The 8,035-nt window shown below is 30.1% G+C and overlaps 1 long non-coding RNA gene across 1 annotated transcript; it reads right to left on the bottom strand.

Moving 5' to 3' along the window:
- Positions 1 to 547: 547 nt before the first annotated feature.
- LOC118761988 lies at positions 548 to 7,778 on the bottom strand. Its single transcript, XR_004997778.1, has 2 exons — positions 7,598 to 7,778; positions 548 to 4,207 (listed from the first exon to the last, which is right to left on the bottom strand). It is a non-coding gene; the product is annotated as an uncharacterized LOC118761988 (long non-coding RNA).
- Positions 7,779 to 8,035: the final 257 nt, after the last annotated feature.

The following is an 8,035-nucleotide window of genomic DNA, read 5'->3' on the forward strand; positions in this document are numbered from 1 at the left end:
TTTGAATTTGAAGCTGATGATTCCTTTCATTGATATTTTGGGTTTCCTGTTCTTGTGATTTCATTCTAGTGAACATACAAGGCAAGAAACTTGGATGGTGTATTGATGCAGTGAATCATTAGCTTTGAACCAATATTTAAACTTTACTCCATATATGAAGTACACTTTCTCCTTTACACACACACACACACATACACACACACCATGTAATATTTTTTTTCTTGAAATGTAAGTATATATTCATATTATGTATTAACACATACACAAGTATAATTCAAAAGGATTTCTTTAAGACAGTTTGAAAATTTTATGAAACAGAAATCAATCTTTTTTTTTTCTTAATTTATTTTAACTGATTACACCCGAATATTGAAATGTTTTCATTTCTTTTTTTTTTTTGTTGTTTTTGGATGAATTGAAACAATAGTAACTAAAGACATTTAAACAGATTGATTGTCATCCAATGAAAGAAGACCATATCTTTAAATGACATTAATTTTTAAACACTTATATTTAATAGTTTATAAAATAGTTCCATAGCATTTTCATCATTTATCATCTCTAACTTATTTTAACAATAACAAACCAGTGAATTATAACAAACAAAACAATAACTGGCAGAAATATCAACCAACAGCTACCTTGAAGATCAACTGCCATGGTAAGATATAAAAATTCAGGAAGTTGAGAAGCAAAGATATGCAAATTTAATTTCCTTTTTCTGATAGGAGTCTTGGAGAAATAAGTTTGCAAATGAAGTGCTAATTTTGTTAGGGTTTATAATTCTATGTATTTTACAGACATTCCACAAATGATTTTTAATTTAAGTGCCTTTTACATGAAATACTTGACATGTATATCTTAAAGTCTATTTTGCAAATATTTATGAAATGCAAGGAACTTGTTCCATTTTAATCTCCACATCTATTGGATATATTTTTGCAGTTTATATATGTCGAAGCATTTCATTACTTTAATCTACCACGGGACTGTTACTGACAACTATATGTAGCCAAAGCACCCTTTAGAATCAACAAGTACTGATTTAGGAAAAGAGAGCAAAAGAGAGAGAGAGAGAGATTGAAGAAAAAGCATTCATCATAAGGCAGAAAGAAAGGAAATATATGTCTATTGTTTCATAAGGAGTGTTAAGCATGACAAACCTTTATTTACTAAATTTAATAAAAAATACATATTTATAGTATGTTATAATATATTTCTCCTATAAAAACAACAAAATACATCAGATGTCTGGTATGTTGAAGGAGTTTAATAAACCTTAATGGTCAGCATTTATTTGATTTGTTATTGCTGTTAGATATCTAACTGTGAAACTTCATTTATGGAAGGAATTATGATAATATTATGTGAACATTTAGATACAAAAATAGAGAAAGAAGGAAAGAAATATAAGGCAGAAACGAAAATAAACATAAAATCTAGTTTTCCAGCATTTCTAAAATGCTGCCACTTTTCTGTTATCTCTTTTTCTTCTTTTTTGATTTTTTACATAGTTAGTTTACAGTGGCTCAACATAACACAAGGAAAAATTGCCTGATGTATAGAAACCTAACAAATTAACAATAACATCAACTACAACAAAATATTTGTTAATTAAAAGCCACTTATACTTAGTTCAGAGATAAAATATGACTATGAGGGGCAAAAAGAAAGAAGATGGGACTCAGCCAGTTACTTGTATTCAAATAAGTTGTGGCAGGAATATCTGGTCGTTCCATAAGTAACATTCCTTTATTTTTTTTTTTTTGGTTTTGGTTTTATTTCATGCACCTTTATTTACATGAAACAATAAGAAATATTATCAAATAACCCTATATGGCAACTCATGATATGACCTGATACATTTGGAGAATGACAGGCAGGCAGACAGAAATTAAGTGAGAAAGAATTTATGGATTTTGAATATGGAAAAAAAAAAAAAAAATGTATCAAAGCCATTTTTCCTTAATATATTTTCATGCAAATAAACATTTCAAGCAAATTATCAAGCACATTTCTTGGATGTTGATCAGATATTTCCATGTTTCTCATAAGTGATAGGTGTTCATTTTCTTTTAGTATTTATGTAGATTTTCTTTTCTTTATGTTGAACAAAAATAAAACAAAACAAAAATAAATGAACAAAAAATTCCAAAGTGGAAGTTTTTTTATGACTATCATCCAGTCATATACATAGTGTTAAATTTGTCTTTATTTTAATTGTAGTCAAATATTTCTCAAAGGTTATTGCCATCAAATTGTCCAAATCAAGTTACCAGTGAAAGTAAATGTTGAATATGCTTATGTGTGTCTGCATATTACACAAGTAAACTTATGTAAGAGTGTATGTGTATGGATACCTGTAATAATATTGCACTTCAAGACCAAAATCATCACATACAAAATGCAACAGTAATATACCATTCCAGTTTGTTAGGTAATATTTTTTCTCCCATATTTAAGAAGCACTTTACTCCAATTTGCTTGTTTTTATTTATTCTTTTCATTATTTTTCTATTTCTTTGTTGGTTGTTAGAATTCCATTCTCTTGTATAACAGAAATGGATTAAAAAAAAAAAAAAAAAAAAACACAAAGCATTATATTATTTTTTTCATCATTATCAACACCTTCAATGCCGATGTTGTCATTGTCATCAGCATCGTTGCTAACATTATCCCTTTATTATTAAGAATAAAAAGAAAATTTTAGCATCTGTGAAGAAGCTAATGACTTTCCAGTAGTGTTCTGAGTTGGTTGAAGTTTCAACAATTCTTTAGATATATCCATCCAAGGACATCTGCTAGGAATATCTGTGAGTGGGTGTGTGCATGTAATGTATGTTTATATATATATAATTCTACATTGTATATGTGTATATATATATATATACACATATATATATATATATATATACATACACATGTATGTGAATATTGCTATATGCTCACACATTAATACATCACACACACACACATGCATATATACATGTCACACATGCACACACAACCACACCCATACATATTTATATACATACACACAATTATATATATACAAAAAAAAACACAAAACAGAATACTCATGTAGTTCATGAGACCATTATTGATTTATTTATTCTGTTTCACAGCGATATATTAAGCATTAGCATGCAATCTTTCTCTCGCTCGCTGTCTCTCATTCTTTTTATTTTGCTCTCTCTCTCTCCTACCTTGCCTCTCATTTATATATATATTATATATATATACATATATATTATATATATAATATATATACATATATATATATATATATGTGTATGTGTGTATGTATATATATATATATATGATGAATTTTAAATGTTAATATTATTGCTGATTATTCTTAATCTCCCTTCTCATTACACAGCTCTTATTCTTGTAATTGCTGTAGAATTTAATATTTAAAATTTCATGTTGTTTTGGAATGAATGAACACTGCAACTTCTCATTCTCCTTATAATCTAATTATTATTATCATTATAGTATCTTTGGCAACTCTACATTGTATAAACAATACTTGGTATTTAGATACTCTTCAGAAACAGGTGTTTTATGTTCTATTGTCTAGCTGCTGTGTGTTCCATTTTCCTATTTTGTTTATAGTTGTGTTTGTGGATGCCAGTGATAGTGTTGTTGTTGTTGTTTGTTAATATTGCCATGGCAACTTTCACAATTGCTTAATTATTGAAACTGATAGAAAGTTTGCTCACTGACCATTATTTACTTTCTGCTTTGTGTGATGAAATTTACTTATTTTCACTTTATTATTAATATTATTATGATTATCGTTACTGTTATTGTTATTGTTGTTGTTTGTATATGTTGTGGTGTTATTATTATTGTTGTTATTATCATAGAAATTCATGCTTAGTTTTAAATTTTTTCCTGTTCGTAAATTGTATTTTTGTGTTGGCAAAAGCAAAATTGATTTGTTCTTCATGGGAGGAAAAACAAAATTTAAAAAAAAAAATGTAAAAGTCCATTACTTTCTTGTATTTAGACTTTGAGTGGCGGCAGCAGCAGTAGCAGCAGCAGCAACATTTAAAAATCCAGTTGTTTAATAAAATGTACAAGCTGAAAAAATTGCATCACACTCCAGAGAGTAACTCAAGAATTGGCAATATGGTAATCAGAATTAAAATGGACGATGGCACTGTGTATAGAGAGGTTGCAGTATCTTTATAATGTCCTTCTGAAAATAGAAATAGAAAAATAATGAACAGAAAAATATCAAAGGGAAAATTTAAATGCTACATTACTTTTTTTTTTCTGTTATTGTTATTTTACTGTTATCATCATCATAATTTCATTATCATTTTTTTGTTTGTCAACATTGGAGAGTGTGCAGCATTCAAAATATTTGAACAGTTTCCTTTTAGATTTCAGGGGAGGCATAAAATATCCTTCTAGCTTAAAAATCTTGTTCTTTTGAAGCTATTCAATATCATTTGCCTCCCTAACTAGCAGAGTAAACAGACTCTGATACTTCTATTGAAGGAAGTGAAAGTATGATCTTATGTAAATGTGATAAGAATCAGACTCCAGCCTAGCCTGTAGAAAGGCAATTGTGTTTCTATGTTAAATCCATAACAGGAAATAAAAACAACTGCACTATGAGAGCTACTGCCAACAATAGTGGCTTTAACAGTGCCTATATTAATATTACAACGTAACTAATGAAGATACTATTAGAAAAATTTCAAAAGACTTATATCAATAGCAAATTAGGAATAATCTCTTTACATAGATATCAAGTAGATGATGGATAGTGCTTAATCTAAGTAACTTGTCCTGAAATGTAACTAAATGTTCTTGGATATAATAACTGGATAGAGCTGTCCTGAAAGATAAAGGAAACAGAACTATGTCCTTGGATATAGTTGCATAGAGTCTTAAGATAATTGAAAGGAAAGCTATCATGTGATGTATCATCTGCGTCCTTTTAAGTTCCTTCCACTAAAAGATAATTGACACACAGACCTGCAGAGTTATCACGTGTCGGAATGGGGATGGAAAACAAATGACATTCTTAAGACAAGAAACCTTAAGTAATGTAAAAGATACAGACCTTTTTCATTGTGGATATCAATGTGCAAAGAAAAACAGAAGTAATTCAGCACACAGGTGGCTAACTTTTTGTGTCACTTTTACGACATTAAGAGTTAAAATTACTAGGGATGTAATTGGCTGATAAACTCTAGCTGGAAGTTTTCTTCAAAAGCAAAATAAGTGATGAGTGTAATCAGCAGGTTTTTCAAAAGACAACTAATCTAGTTTTAAAGAAGAGAGATTAACTTAAATATATCTTCTTCATGACACACTGGATTAAAGTAAGGAAGGGTAAATTGGAAGATAGGTGACTTATGTGTTTCGTAGGTGGAGGGAAATAAAAAAGAAAAATAATTGTAAAACAAACAACTGCAAATGCCACCATAACCAAAGAGCTGCAGGATTGCCTGTAGGTGGTGACCAAAGCACTTCTTGACAAAAACATACAATGTAGTCAGAGTACACAAATAAAGTCAGGTGATGGGCCATAGAAGAATACTTTTCTTAATATAGATACACAAACCAACTAATTAACCCCCATGCAGCAACTCAATTTTCATTTATTTTATATATATATATATAAAATGAGGGTGATAAATTGAATATTAATTTAATTAACATCAATTTAAAACCAGTGGCCTAGCAAATAGAAAGATCTGAAAATTCAGAAAAGTTGTATTACATGCGTATAAGAAGGGATGACCAGTACGTGGACATCCAATATGCTAGAAATAGATCATCTAGATCGTAGGTGATCTATTTCTAGCATATTGAATGTCCACTTAGTGGTCATCCCTTCTTATACGCATATAATTATATATATATAATGTGAAGAAACAAAAGACCTGGTAATTCAATCTGTACACATGACTCTGATTAGAGATGGATTTAAAGGGCAATTATAACATGATAGATTAAAAATGTATTAATACACAGACATTTAAAAAAAAAATCTGTAAGTAAAATAAATATATTAAAAATATATGTATAAAGTAATATATTTGAAAGAATCTCAGGATTCAGACATAAAAATGTTAAAACATGTATGTATAGTTATTAAAAATATTGGAGAAAGTTTGAAGTGGTGATGGAAACAAACTAAAAGATACAATGAGGACAGAGTTAAAATTCAGACGTCAGACTTTCTCCAATATTTTTACTTATACATGCATATTTTAACGTTTTTTATGTCTGAATCCAGAGATTCTTTAAAATCTATTACTTTGCACATACATTTTTAATATATGTATTTAATTATAGACTTTAAAAAGAAAATGTCTGTGCATTAATAAATTTTTAATCTATCATGTATAGTTGTCCTTTAAATCCATCTCTAATTGGAGTCATGTTTGCGGATTGAATTACCAGGTCTTTTGTTTTCTCACATTACATATTTATAGCTTTCATCTCAAGTTACCCTTGAGCACTTCTAGGTCCAAATCTCTATATTGTGAGAGAATTTCTAATCAATCTTCTTTCTCAAAACAATTATATATATACACACACACACACACACACACACATATACACTTTCTATTTGTTGAGCCTGGCAGAAGGGGTAGTACTCATGGAATTTGTCGGCCCTCTAAGATCAGTGCACTTGATGCTGTTAATGTGTCATTTCAACCGTTGAGATCAATGCCTGCAGGAAGACATGAGCAGGGTAAGGTTTTCAGAGAGTTAATGTTCTAGGGAAGGTCTTGGCACTGTCAACTGAGGGAACTGTAAGAAACAAAGGTAATGAGAGATGAAGTTTGGTGTTGCTTGACTGGGGATGGTACAAGACCATTCCCCTCTGAGAAACAGAGGATTTATAGTAGTGACATTGAAAGACAGAAAGGAAAGACAGCTTGCTTGTGGGTCAGAGGCTGAAGTTTGCCTGTTCGTGATTAAACACCAGTCAGTCAAGTGGTTCTTCTCTGGATGCTGTCCAGGATAACTGTATATCACAGCAGCACCATCTCAGATTTGTAAGTAGTACTCCATTGAGGGTATCACTTGAACCTTCTAGAGTTCTGAAATATTTTATGGATCTGTAGAGAAGGGTCAGCTTTTTAGATGCAGTCCTAGTTGTACAAAGGATGTGCTTTCTCCAGGAGAGAATCCTGGTATTCTTGATACGAGTTGAGCATGATGTATTTTTGCTGTTAAATGTAATAAGGGAAGCATGACCTTACTGAAGGATGTTCTCAAGGTCTCCATGATGCATGTGAATGATGCATGGGGAGGAATGAAGGGTGGGGTGATGAATTGCAAAATAGCAAGCACTGTTGAATGCAGTGACAAGTAGGTCCAATTATTTTCAAGAAAATGTTACCCACTCAAATGCTTGTTCCCACAAGACTTAAATAGTTTATTTTCAAATTTTTATTTGTGCAGATTTACTAATTGTTTATTTTTTATTCTTAAAAGGTTTCAAAATAAACTCTTGCAGAAATGTGGTACACTTTTAAAACATTTTACTGAGATGAATTTGAAAGATGAATACAACAGAGTAAAATCAAAAGTAAAATCTGATTCATTGTTCACTCACGTTCAATTCGAGAACTTCCACTTGCAAAGGGAGTTGTCTTAGTCTGATGATTCCTCTGTGTTATAACAGGATATTGTGGATGTTTTCCAGAAATAAAGATTTCTCTGCCAGGTGTTCCTGAAGAACTGACTGTCGTAGACTTTGTGCTTGATATTCCAATTTCTGCAGGCAAAATATGTATTACAATTTGAAATCAAGGTATGTGTGTATGTACAATTAAGTGTTCTAGTTTTAATTAGTTTAATTTACCTTTTTTTTTTTTGGTTAGTAAACTAGAATTCTATGGAAATCTGAATTTACATATTTCATGTTTATTCAGTATTTTCATATGTAATTACACTTTGCAAAGTTTGTATATGTTTACATTTTTTTTTTGTATAAAAGTGAATCAAAAGTAAAATATCTGCCTTTAAAAAAAATATTATAAACATATTTAAC

This window comes from Octopus sinensis, unplaced genomic scaffold (genome assembly GCF_006345805.1).
Source record: "Octopus sinensis unplaced genomic scaffold, ASM634580v1 Contig18962_ERROPOS2885651, whole genome shotgun sequence".
NCBI classification, from domain to species: Eukaryota; Metazoa; Mollusca; class Cephalopoda; order Octopoda; family Octopodidae; genus Octopus; species Octopus sinensis.